Source organism: Mus caroli, chromosome 8 (genome assembly GCF_900094665.2).
Source record: "Mus caroli chromosome 8, CAROLI_EIJ_v1.1, whole genome shotgun sequence".
NCBI lineage: Eukaryota > Metazoa > Chordata > Mammalia > Rodentia > Muridae > Mus > Mus caroli.
Window position 1 is genome coordinate 100,000,296 of NC_034577.1, and position 13,466 is coordinate 100,013,761.

Consider the following 13,466-nt stretch of genomic DNA (forward strand, 5'->3'; position numbering starts at 1 on the left):
GCTGCATATCCATTGGGTATGGTGGTCGGAAGAAGGATGCAGGGGGCTGTGGTCCTGCCTCTGTCTCCCACTTGATGCTTTATTTCCAGGAGGAAGTCTCGTGTGTGTTTGCGCACTGCCGTCTTTCTGTGCACCTGCAGGGCAGGCACCTAACATGGCCTCCCTCAGGGTTCCCCACACCTGCGTTGTCTGTCATTTGCTCCATCTCTCTGTGTGCTCGCTGGCCTTCAGCTCTGTGCCCTTCAGGTCTCCCTCTTTGAAGCCACTGGCGGGACACACCTAGTTGCTGCCTTCCCCAGTAGAAGTTGTGTTTTGAAATGAGGCAAGGCGTGAGCAGGGTTGCTCTCCCAGTTATTCATCCACCTGCAGGCGATTCAACCAAGAACTAGGCCTGGAGTACTGATCACGGGAGCACTTAGCAAGACCTTAAGACAAAGAATTTAGGAACAGAGGGCTAGAGAGATGGCTCAGTGGGCAAAGTGCTTGCCATGCAAACCCAAGCCTGGTTCCCAGCACCCGTGTAAAAAACGGGGTGAAAGCAAGGTGCTGAGGTCTGTACCCACATTCCTGGTGCTGGGGAGGCAGTGGCAGGAGGTGGAAGATTTCTAGGACTGAAGGTGAGCTCCAATTTTAGAGAGAGGCTGTGTCTTGAAGAAGGCAGAAAAGCTATTGAAGACGCTAAACAGTGTCTTTGGCTTCCACACGTACACATGAAGATGTACCCTCCACACCGCCATGAGCCACAAAGACAGACACACAAGAGAATCTAGGGATGAGAATCATTTTCAGAAAGCTGAACCAAAAAGTCCCACCAGCAGCCGCCCACGTTAACACGCCCGACCATCTTGCGACCATGGATTTCCTAAAATGGGCAGTGCGGGTCACCAGCCTACGGTATCCCAGATTGGCCGTTCCAAATCAGTTGTTTAGTTCCCAGTGAAGAGATTCCCCCCTCCGGTGCTGTCTGGGCCGTAAGAGACATTTCCTGGAATGCACAGCCCATGTGCTGCCCACATAATGGCTGGGCCAGAGAGGAAGGTTGCCTCAGTTACAAAGAAGCACGGGCGGCGTGCAGGCAGAGCAGAAGAGAAAAGGAGAGCCCTCACTTGACACCCTGTGACCCCAGCTGGTGGAGCTGAATGCTGGAGAGGCAGGGCTGGAATTGCAGTCACTTTAGATTATTTGGAGTGAGGAGAGGCAGGGAAAAAAGGGTCTGTTGACTACAGGAAGCTGAATTCTTCCCCCACTGAAAAGCTTATTAGTGGAAGGGGAAAAACAATTACTTGACTTTGCCGGGCTCTCCGCGGCTGGGACTTGGGCCTGTGGCAGCAACCCTGCCACCCAAAGCCTTGGACTTACCCCGGACCTAGAATGCTTCTGGAATCCACCCTTCCCAAAAAGATCATGTAGACATAAAAAGGGGGGGTGGTGGTGCAAGGATTGTCCTTTGTCCTGGCTTAAAGCCTGGTAAGTTTCTGGCTTAAATGATATCTAGGATGTCATTTTCCAGTGGGGCAGAGAGTGAGGCAGTATTTCATTTGCCTAGAAACTCAAATATCTTAGGTGTCGGGGGCCAGTCCTGTTTTTGAGTGCAGGCTTTTAGGTTTGTTTCTGGTGAGCTTGATTCTAATTCCTGCTTGTCTTTTCTCTGAAAACACTGAGTTGGATATTGCCTAGTTGCTGGCTGGAGACTCCCTGTCTCCATGTGGCTCCCTTTCTGAGCAGAGCAAAGTGCCAGCCTCCTTCCTTGGTCACATGACCCTTGCTTGACTTGAGAGCTGTCCCTTCCTCCCCTTTATCCTCATCCTCCCGTGAGCTCCCTCGATGGCCAGTCCCGTCCCGTCTCTGAGCCTATCTCTTGTCGTCACTTCCTCTAAACAGAATTCCTCCTCCACATGCTTGCAGAGCCCGCCGGTGACCAGGTTTCTGCAAACCGTCCTTTCCCTCCCCAGCATTTTATGCTCATATAGCACATGTTCTCTCCTTCGGACTACGCTGTGTATTTACTCTTTCTGACTTTTCTAAATGAGAAAGAAGTCTCTGATTTTACTCGGCCCCCACCCCCACGCCCTGCCCCTGCCCCGAAACTATAGCTACCCATTTTACCCAGATATCTCTTTGGCCCAGCAGCTCTTGTCTGCTGTCTCTTCAACCCCCACTCTTTCTCAAAGGCCCGGTGCATCCTCTCTTCTCTCAGGACAGTTCCTGTTTCTGACTCTTCACTGAAGTCCTTTAGTATCTCTGTCAGTCCATAGGTTATTAGCACCTTTTGGAGAGAACTCTGTATGCTTTCTTAATTGAAAAATGTTTTTATTTTATTTTACATGTGTGGGGGTGGGGTGTGGGGTAGGGGGGTGGGGTGTGTGTGTGTACCATGTGCATACAGTGCCCATGGAGGCCAGAGTGGGTATTGGATTCCTGGAACTGGAGTTACAGTCAGTTGTTAATCACCATGTGGATTCTGGGAACCAACCCCCAGTCCTTAGTCCTTAGAGCAGCAAGTGGTCGCACCAACTGAGCCACCTCTCCAGCCCCACCCATACTCCACATTTTAAGATACACTCTCCTCTAGTTTCTCCTTCACTGGCTATTGTCCATTCCCCATCCCTTTCTACTGAGAGGTAGCACTGAGTATGTGGCGGGGGTGGGTATCTCTGCTTTTCTGGGCACTGTCCTCTCTGACATTGCCTGAAGCCTCGGCTGTTTGATTCCCTTCCTTCCTACAAGCCCGTGCCAGACCACGAAGCAAAACCTTCCCTTGGTCTGCAGTCTCTTTCCCTTACTCTCTTTGTGCTAAGGGTCCATCTTCCCCTTGGAAAAAGTGGGAAGGATCCCACATGAGGTATTTTCCCCATTGCTAGAGTTGTAGAACATTTTACCAGTTTCGGCGCTTACACAAAGGATCTCAACACCCCAGGTTAGCGATTGAAAAGAAGCTCTGTGCTCCAAACCACCATCAGTGCGTTTAGTACCAGTTCTTTGTCACAGATCTATACTTTTCATCCCAAATCATCTCGCATCTCACAGACCTTGTTTTGTCTTTGGGGTAGAGTATTCTCTCTTCCAACCCCACCATTGTAGCATATAGGTGTAAGCCTCCATATTGGCTAACATTTACTGTAGAGTTAGCTGTGGGTGAGGATCACTGCTCTTTATAGCTGTGTGCAGAGATGTGGTGCTGTGCGGGCTGGGGACAGCAATGGGATCTGTTGCTTCTCAGAGATGCCAAGCCTTTCTTAGAGCTCAGAAACTCCTTCGAGGAAGAGAAACCCAGCACATGAGCTAGAATCTAAAGGCTTGATTTAAAACACAGCAGCAGTGTGGGAAGACCAGAGGAGGAGCTGCTGTGGGTAGCGTCTCTGTGAAAGAAGGCATGCATGTGGGTTACCATTTTGCCTTACACCCTAGACAATATTGTTCTATTGCATAGGATCCAAATTGACAGAACAAGGCAAAGACAGGAGAGGTTTTGCATAGACCTGTTGGCGTGGCTTTCCAAGTTCCTCTGCAGGAGGGGAAGAGGCAAGAATTTTCTCCCTTCAGTACAGAACTGCACAAGGTGCTATATCAATGACAACTTAGCCATCCCATCTGCTTGTCCCCACCACGAGTGCAGAAAAAGCGCTTGGGCCAGAAAACATTTGGTTTGTCCCCTGCCCCTCTCCTACCTTACTTTAGCTTGCTTAGGAATTGGAGATAGAAACGTGTTGTTCCTATGGCCTGTCTGTCTGAGACTAGAGACCTGATGGTTTGGGAGACCGGCCTAGGTTTTGACTTTACACATGGCAGCGTAGTCTTCACATGTTAGGTGTGGCTGAGCTGGCTGCCTTGCATGTACTAGGCAGCGTGCTGTGGTATTTTAAGATTCTCCAGGCATGTGGAGATGGAGGAGTCTCTTCTAGGTTACCTCCAGGATCTGTATGTGGATCTGCCATTGCACCGTGACCTGTGTCACCTCGCACACCCTTTGACCTCCCTTGCATGCACTTGGGTCTGCCCGAGGACGGACAGTGAGTTTAGCCAGTGTTTCTCTGGGTGACATGGCCCTGAAGTCGGCCTGCCTTCTGTTCTGTCAGACTTGGTTTGGCATGAGTAAGCCTTTGTTTGTGCTTTGTTTTCATGAATCGGCTTGTTTTACCAGCTGTGCGTCTAAGTGGCTTATGATCCAGCAGAAGCGGCCCATTGACAGTCAGTGCCTCTCTGCCCTGCCATCCGCTGCTGGAAGTAAAAGAGTATTTGTGTCTGAGCTCTGTGCTTCGTGGGGGTAAGGCTGCTTTCTGAATGATCACCTTCCTCAAACGAGAAGATGGTCTTCAGAGCAAGGTGACAACCATGCTGGGAATCCAGGTCTGCCACCTATGTGCCATGTGACCCAAGACCTCGGGAGCCAGGGTTCTGTTTTTCTCCATTTGTACAGTCAGTTTTGAAGGCCAGAAACAAAACCAGTTACCTGCTTCTCCCTTAATTTGCCTTTTTCAAAAATACCTTAAAAAAAAAATCCATAGCTCACTTTGGTGTTGTCAAGCCTTGCCTTCCCTGGTCTTGTAAACACCCGGGGTCTGCAGGGCAGCTGCTGCCCTCCCTTCCCATGTCCCGGTTCCTGTATGCACTGCATCCATCACTGCTGCTGTTCCCGTCAGGAGAGCCATCCCTCAAGGTTCTTGCGTTTGCCCATTAGGTTCTAATCACCTCTCTTTAGTACCATTTCTGGTACATCCTGTTCATTTCCCACACACCTTCTTCATTTGTACATAGATGCCGGAGCCAGCTCACAGCCCTCCCTGCCCCCATGCCTTTTTGCATTAAGTATAAGATCTCCAGTGAGTCAGTTTTGACTCTGAAGGGCATACCAGTCTTCTATAATGGAAAACACGAGGTGTGTATGTGTGTGTGTGTGTGTGTGTGTGTGTGTGTGNGAGAGAGAGAGAGAGAGAGAGAGAGAGAGAGAGAGAGAGAGAGAGAATGAATGTGTGTACACCCACACACACACACACGCTTGCTTTAATGTACTCTATCACTCATGTATGTTTATCTATCTTGTCTTCTCCCCTTCAACTGTGGAGGCTTGGCAGTGTTTATTTGAAGCAGGGTGTTATTGAAAGACAGATGCTGTAGGGACTGCTCGGGCCTCACACCTGGAATGTTAAAAAGCTCTCAGGCAGATCTTTTCTGTTGAAAAATGTCCCTTTCTTCGGTGGGGGCAGGGGAGGGAGGTGGTAGAGGGGGCAGAAAAGAACCAGCACCCATCCAAGAAGCTCCCGTCTGCAGCCCTCCTGTGGTCCTGCACCCCTGATTGTTGACTGCTCCCTTCCCCCTCCCTCAGCCCCTCCAGATATTTTAAATGATCCATTCAAGACTTTGAAATGTTTTGGTCTCATGAGTGTGAATATGTGAAGTCCTTCTCTCCCCTCTATCCAGAGCCTCTCTCCCCACTCAGCTCCAGGGACCCTCATCTCACAACTGTCATGTCCTGCGACTTGCAATGCCTGCCTCCATCCTCCCTTCCCCAAGTAGCATCCTGAGTTGTAATCAGTATTTTTCTCCCAGCGACAAAGTTGTTTTTTTTTAACTGGCTGGAGAGAGGCACCTTGCTTGGTATCCAGGGCCTTGTGTTGTGCATGCCTCTGTTTTCCAGAATATTCTGGTTTGTTGTGAGGTCAAACCATGCAAAATGCTGTTTTACAAGAAGGGAGAAAGAGAAAGGTATGTGTCAAGGTGTATTTGTTAGATCATGTTTTAAATGATGTACAATTGAAGGTAAGGGTTTGGTTTTTTTTTTTTTGATTTTTGGGTTTTTTTAATTTTTGTTTTTGTTTTTATCCAAAGAAAGGGAAAAAAAAAAAACCTGCAAATCCACTGAGCTCCCAGAGAGCACGCCTCCTTTGTCGAGGCACTGACATTGAAGTGTAATTTTTCATGGTTATTTGGACTGGAAAATGGGGGTGGGGGGGAAGAAAGGGAGAGATGGGTCTGCGATTATTTCCCATAAATGACAACACAATCACATCACGCTCTGCTACAAACTTGCTCGGGGAATTTGCCTGGTTTTGTTTTTTGTTGTTGGTTTTTTTTTTTTTAAAACATTTTACGTGTGGCAGCAGCAGCAGCAGCAGCAGCCAGAGAGCTCCACAGAAAGTCCAGGGACGCTAATTTCTGCTGAACTCCGTTTCCTCCTGAGTTCTAGGCCCTGGCTGTGCCCCTTACTTAGCACGCACGTCGGGAGACGGTTTCCAGAGCTGGGTCTGTATTTTACAAACTGGAACTCGCACCTCTCAGTCATTCTATTTCATTTCATTTGAAACCTTCCCATGAATAGCCACCAGGCGAGTCCGTAACACATCCGTTCCGTTGTGCTTTGTCCCCGATCAGCTGCTTTTATCCTTTCTGGGATTCTGCAGGGGGCAGCCCAGGTGCTTCTGCTGAGCCCACAGATAAATGGGACCCGGTGCCGTGCGGGCTTTAGGCGGTTCCTCCCTTTTTCTCCTCTCTTGACCCCCACCCACCCCCTTAATTCTAGTGTGGTTTTGACAAACTGTTCAAATGACCAAGTGGCCTTGCCTGGAAGAGGAAAATGGCAGCGAGCTTCCAGGCCACACAATGGTAGCGTTCTTCGCTCCGTTCAGTGTCGCTCCCACAGGAGGGACTTTTCTCTGCAAGGCCACCGGCTCCAGACCCACATGGGCTCCATCCCGTGACTGCTGCAGTCTGAAGTGAAGTCAGTATGAAGGGGAAGAGGCGAGGAGCCTCCCGAGCTGCCTCTGGCCGCCCGATCCCCATTCTTCTTGCTTCTGTAAACATCGGCAGGATCTTCAGATATACAAAGGCATAAATGGTCTCCATCCCCCAATTAGTCATTTTTACCCGGAGTTACCTTCCCAGTGTCGACTCTCCTAGCTCAGTGCCACAGGCAGGTTGGTGGGATGGAGGGGGGGCAGGGGTGGTAAGAAAAGAGACCAGGGCGGTGGCTAGGAGGCTGGATTCCTTCAGTGTCTGCCTTCCACGGAGATTTTTCTGAGAGGCTCCTGGGAGGCTGGTAGCTCTGTACCTAGACCTCAAAGTGCCATCCGGAAAGCCAGGTGTAGCTGCCGGGTGTCTTGGCTGAAGTGAGCACCTCTCCGAGTAGAGAATTCCTCCACAGCCAAAGGTCACTTTAAAGACCCACGGGAGAAGCAGCCTCTCACTGGAGAGTGAGCACACATCTGATCCCATTGGGTTCTCTCTAGCCCTTTCCCGACCAGGCCCTCCTGGCTTCTTCCGGTGGGCTGGAATGTGTGGGTAGACGTCATCTCTGTCATCTCCGAGAAGGTGGCTGTGTGTCATGAGTCTTACACATCTTCCCCCTTTTCCAAGCCAGAAAGGTGAGAAATTGGCCTGTAGGCATTCTCGCCCTGACAGTCCTCCTGGCTGGTAGAGGGCAGTCCTCAGCAAACCTAACAGAGCTTAACACAGACACACACACACACACACACACACACACACACACACCCCGCCCCATGGGGCTATTTTCCTTGATGGGTCTATAAGAAGTATAAAATGGAACAGACACAGTTTTTTGGCAGCTTAAAGATAAAAAAATCCAGGTAACCGCTATCAGGTAGATGTGCACATCTGTGCCCTTGTTCTTTGCGCGTGCATGAGGATGCACACACCCCCACCATGAGACAAGAGATGCTAAGTTGCCAGTTGGTGTCTGTGGTAGGCAAGCCACACGACCTCAGGGAGCATCCTCGGAGCTGAGGAATTTTTACCCAGAATCCCTGATTGTTCTAAGTCACCTCTCAGGGAAGCTCCCAGCTGAACTATCTGGGATGGGAGGAAGTCAGCATGTAAGGGTCAAGAGGCCATACTCTGGTATGTCATTAGGTGACTCCATGCAGGATCAGGGTGTGACTATGCGGTGCGTAATGTCTTTGGTCACCATCTCAGGGAAGATGGCTAAATGTGCTGGAGGGGGCTGGGCAGGGGTGAGAATGATCCGCCCTTACAGTTATATAGCTAGCTTGGAGGGAGAAGACAAGGACCGGAAGGAACAAGATGGGAACAGAGCAGCTGTCTGTCCATCTGCATCGCCCGTTAGTTAGAAGTTTTTGTCATTTTTGTCACGTCAGAATTTTAACATGGGATTTTTCTTATTTGAAGCTTTAGGAAGTCATCTTTTCTGCCATGGGGTTTGACCTCTCTTGCAACATAAAGCACACACACTGTGCATGATGTCTGTACCCAGTAGAGGCTTGCCATTGATAAGAAAGTGCCCAGAGCACCGGATACACTAGGCCATTTCCTCACCTTGTCCTCGTCTTGCCAACCAAGCCTGAAAGAACAGAAGTGATTGGCTAGGTACAGAGAGCACGTGAGTCCTGGAATCCAGGGCCTCTCCACCCAGGGGCAGACGAGGACAAGGGAGAGAGGACAAAGCATAGCCTCCTGCCACCCTCCACAGAGATGCCAGCCACCCTCCATGACACCCCCGCCAGGCAGAGTGTGAGGTGCCTCCCACCTGCCTGGTCGGCCTTTCCTTGGGTTAATTAGGTTGCAAACAGGAGAAAGACAGAGCTTTAACCCTGCCTTCAAAGTAAGCAGGTTGGTTATTTTGTTTTTCAAAGAAGAGGTCCTGCGTACAATTAAAACTTGTTTCTGGTAAACCTCATTCCAGGAAGGATGGGCTTTTAACAAAGGCCTCTGACAGCTGCAGGCTATTTCATTTTTTTTAATGCCGAATGAAAAATCAATACATTTTTCTGGGTTATACATATTCAGAACAGGCCTGATATTTCCATTATAATGGAAAGCGGGCGTCTGCACACCTCGCCCGCCTGTCAGAGCCGCGCCATCACATTTTCTAAGCCACTGCTAAATATTTCAAACCTGATTTGATTGTGGTTCATGACAGCTAATGTTTCTCAGCTCTTGAGCCTGCCGACAGGCAAACGCACCCTATCCCCCTCCGCCGTGCGCCACCCCACCCCCTGCAGCCCCCATAAAAGAGGATGAACGATTTCATTCTTCGGGGATCACAGATTGGTGTGTTATTTAAGTAACATGTGCGTGTGAGAGCCTTGGGTACAGACACCCCGATTCTTAGGAGAATTTACAAATTTCTATCATATCGAGGCGTGGTGGGGGCTTTGTCAGGTTTGGATGAATCGCCATTATCCTGTTAAGAGTTAGGAGCATTGGGATTAGCCTTCATCATTGATTGACTCCCCTTTCCTTCGAGCCTGTGAGCGATTTGTAAAATACCCCAAATGGACGCATCACTCGACCCATTATTGGGGGGTACTTATTTTTAACTGGGACGCTCTCGTGGGTGACACTTGGGGAGCATGTGCTGTAGGCTGCTGGCTGTTTTCTGGGTTTGGCTTCTGCCTTGTTCCTCCTTCCACACACCCAAATCCAGGATGCTTATGAAACTCATACAGATCCCCACAGAGCTGCCAGCTGACAGACTGCCTCCTTCAGGAGAAATCACGGGGGCTAGGGGGACTCTCGTTGTCACCTTGATCAGGAGGGAGGAGAGAACGGTAATGGTTTACATCTGTGTGGAGCAGAGCGATGTGGGTGGGGTGGGATTTTCTTTTCCACCCTAGGTCTGTGGTGCTATGTCCTCAACCCCCTAGACTGCTTCTTTTAGGGTCACCTGAGGGCTCTGTCCTTCGCCTCACCAGAGGCTGAGAGTGAATAGAGCAGGCTGGGATACAAGGGGAGTAAGGAGGTGTCTACATCTCTGTCCGAAGCCATCTTTTACTTGGCAGTGGGAGGCAGATGGTAGACCATCTGGAAGACCATGCTGGTTTGCACAATTTCCTTGCATCTCTGAGCTGTGGGAGAGTTCCCATTGGTAGAGTGCTCAGGCATGGAGCCCCTTTTCAACCCCAAGCATATGGAGTGGTGGCTTGCTCACTTGAGATTTATTTATTTATTTATTTATCTATGTATGTATGTATGTATTGTGTATGTATGTATGTGTGTGTATGTGTATGTATGTGTGTGTATGTGTATGTATGTATGTGTGTATGTATGCAAGTATGTATGTGTGTGTACGTATGCGTGTGTGTATGTATGCGTGTGTATGTATGTGTGTGTATGTATGTGTATAATCCCAGCTCGAGTGCAGTGGAAGCATTAGGCTGAATGATTAACAGCAAATCTGAGGCCAGTCTGAGACTTGGGTCAAAAAAAGAAAGTTTCCCCTTCTCAGTTTGGCATGAAAACACATAAGATTAAGAGGAGTCACCCTGACTCGAAGGTCAGGGTTGGGCACCACCTCTGACGTAGGTCCCTGCAAGGTTTTAGAGGCCCCTCCCCTGGTACCTTTTCCAAACTCAGAATTGTATGGGGTGATCTGGGTTTTGCTGCCTGCCGCTGAGAACCGGGGCTGGGATGGAGGTGACCTCCTTGCCCACGTCTGCCACAGCCTTGAGGAAGGGTTCCCGCCGTGCCCTGGTTAGGATGGTGAAGTATCATTTCTTGACTGCTCCGAGGGAAAACTGGTTGCAAACTGTCCACTTGAGCTTTGAGGGTGTCATGGCTGCCGTGAGTGTTGGCTGGAGGGAGAGCAACCTGTTCCCCTGAGCCAAGGGCAGAATTTTTCCAGATAAAACCCACAGCCGACCCACGTCTTCGGCCGTTCTGTTGGCTGTCGGTAGTGGACCTTATAGAAAGCAGAACAGAAACTTGGCTCCTGGGGTGACCCCAGCCAGTTGCCGCCGCCAGCCACATTCTGCCGGGGCCAGAATGTGTAATTTGTGATATGCAGCGAGGAAAGCTGTCTCTTCATCCTATGCTCTGTCAGCTCAGAGTATCCAACGCACAGCCCCAGGGAGGACTGGGACTAGCAAGCAGCCCCAGCTCAATGGCCAGGCTCTGGCTCGGAGCCAGATGCTGTGGCACAGCCACCACACCTGTGAGGGGCCAGGACACCAATGCTTCCTTCCCTGTGGGTTGCCCAAGCCTGCCTGGGCTTTGGTGAGAAAGCTTGCGTGACATTTCTGGGACCAGTAAAGACACACGCTGTCTGCCAAGCCTCACAACCCCGAGCTGTCCAGACAGATTTGCAGTCTGCATCCCTCTTTTTTTTTTTCTTTTCTTTTTCTTTTTCTTTTTTTAAAACTCATTTCTCTACTGTTATTGGTATTCAACTCTCACGGTTTTCCGGTTACAGTCAGCCTCGGCTTTCATCCATTTTAAAGAGCCTCTACCCCCTCTTACTGTTGATGATGATGGTTTAAAGACAGATGGTGTAACTGCTTATGAATGTTCTATTTTATTTCCTCTGGACTAGACCATTCTCTCCGAGACATATATTGTTTCCACGTGCAGCCCAGACCTGCCTGCCTGCCTCCTAGCCAGCTGCCCTCCAGGCCTTGCCATGCAGAGGGCGACACCTGTAGGTCACAGGTGGAACTGCATCGGGACTCTCCTATTTGGCTAAATGAGACCTGGGTTTTTTTTGTTTGTTTGTTTGTTTGTTTTAAAAAAAGAAAAAGAAAAAAAAAAGAAAAAAGAAATAGGGGTGAGGTCACTGATCCCCTGTAAAGGAATTGTTCTTCTTTGAGCTCATATATAGTATTCTCTTAGTTTATAAATCACAGGTGATAAAGCAAAGTCTAGAAACTCACAAAGAATGGGTTTGCTCATCTTGAAGAAAAAAAAATCAAAATTAATAAAATAATAAGTAATAACAATAATAACAATTTCCTGAAGTAAAGTAACCTCTTTTAACTTGCCCCCCCACCCCCACCCCACCACCTTCTTGAAACGTGTTAGCCTTTGCTTCCTGTTTGCATGGAACAAGGAAGCAAGACAAAGCTCAGGCAGGCCCAGAGCAAGGGTTCTGGGAAGAGTACCACAGCCCCTTCTTACGATTTCCTCACATATTCCTGCATCCGTAACCCGCCCACACATCTCCATCTCTGCCTCCTAAATAGAATTGCTTAGAAAGCTTCAAGCCATGAGCATCAGTCCCAGGTAATAGCTCCCAACTCTGCTGTCGAAGCTGTGGGTGCTGGCCTTGACTTTGGTGGCCCAGTTGGGCATTTAACCTCCTGTGCTGAGAGACACCTTGGTGCACCGTGTGGGGAAATGTCTCCTGTAAGAGCCAGACCGTTCCCATCTAAGGTGGTCATGGGTGTGTGTGCCAGAGAGATGTGCCCATTGAGCCATTTCTCCACCAAATCCCATGTATGTACTTTATCAATACTGCCCATGATTGATGCCATGGAACATATTTATGATGCCCAGCTAGTGTGCATATGCCCAATTTAAATGCTGGTTAACTTTCTGCGGGTATTGCCATTAAACGATGGATTTTTACAACCATCTTATCAAAAGCCTAAAACTCGCAAGCCACATCTTCCCTGGACATAAGATGGTACGTGCATCTTCTGGTACAACTGACTCGGTTTTTTTTTTTTTTTTTTTTCACGCTTAAGCCCTTTTCCCCCCTCTACAAGGCCATGAATGCTGTTAATCCTGAGCTGTATGTCTAATGAATGTCAAGCCACGAATGCCTGGTTTTTGTCTGTGCAAACTAAGGGAAAGGCCAGGAGACTCAGCGTTAACTTTGTGGTGCAGCGAGCCAAAAAGGACACACAGGAAATCCAGAGAGCGAGCCCTGAGGTCAAGCAAAGCAAGCAGTGCCCAAGGGCTTGCCTCTAGGGCTCTTTGCTGTTGGGAAGACAGACAGACCATTCTTCAGCCTTGGAGTTCATTTTTCTAGCCATTGATACCCTGCCATCTTTCTACAAGAATTAGAAAAACACAAATCTAGAATGATCCTTTTTTTGGCCTTGAGTGTTTTTTTGGAAACCCCTACAGGTCAACTCCCTGTGGCTTATTTGACTACTGTGGGCTAGAATTGAGAGGCTCTTTGGATGGAAGTTCAGAGGTCACCTGAATTCCTTTAAAGGTAGGGCCCAGCCTGGGCCACAGTGTAGGACCTTTGTTCCCCAAACAAACAAAAATGTGGGCATGTGGTCGGAGATTCCTATGGCAGTGTTGGCTAGAACCCCAGTCCAGGGTTCTAAATTGTTTCCCAGGCTTGACTCCTGCTGAGTCTGTTCTGGGCTTCCTGTGACGGGTGTGGGAGTGTGTGCGTGTTCGTGTTCTCGTGCTTCTGAACCGGGAGAAGTGTGCTCTTTAGAGTTCCCGCATCACGCCAAGTGATTCCCACCTTGGTTCCTTTGCTTGGTTCTTTAAAAAGTTAGTATCCCGCATGTATAATGTAACCTGCACATGGCCCCTGTGCCACGAACGGCTCATATATGGAGGTTAGGGAATGCATTTATGGGGTTGGTTCCCTCCTCCTCCTCCTATCTTTATTGGGAATCACCGGGTTGGCAGAGTTTCTCACAGAGTCATCCTGCAGGCCCCTGTTCTTCCTCTGAATGTGCCGCCGCCGCTTCCTCCTCCTCCTCCTCTTCTTCTTCTTCTTCTTCTTCTTTTTTTTTTTTTTTTTTTTTTTTTTT

General features: G+C 49.1%; 1 protein-coding gene across 2 annotated transcripts in view; it reads left to right on the forward strand.

The window, feature by feature from the left end:
- Zfhx3 (zinc finger homeobox 3) overlaps positions 1-13,466 on the forward strand; it is a 348,026-nt gene that overhangs the window by 287,414 nt on the left and 47,146 nt on the right. The gene's annotated exons all lie outside the window — the stretch shown is intronic.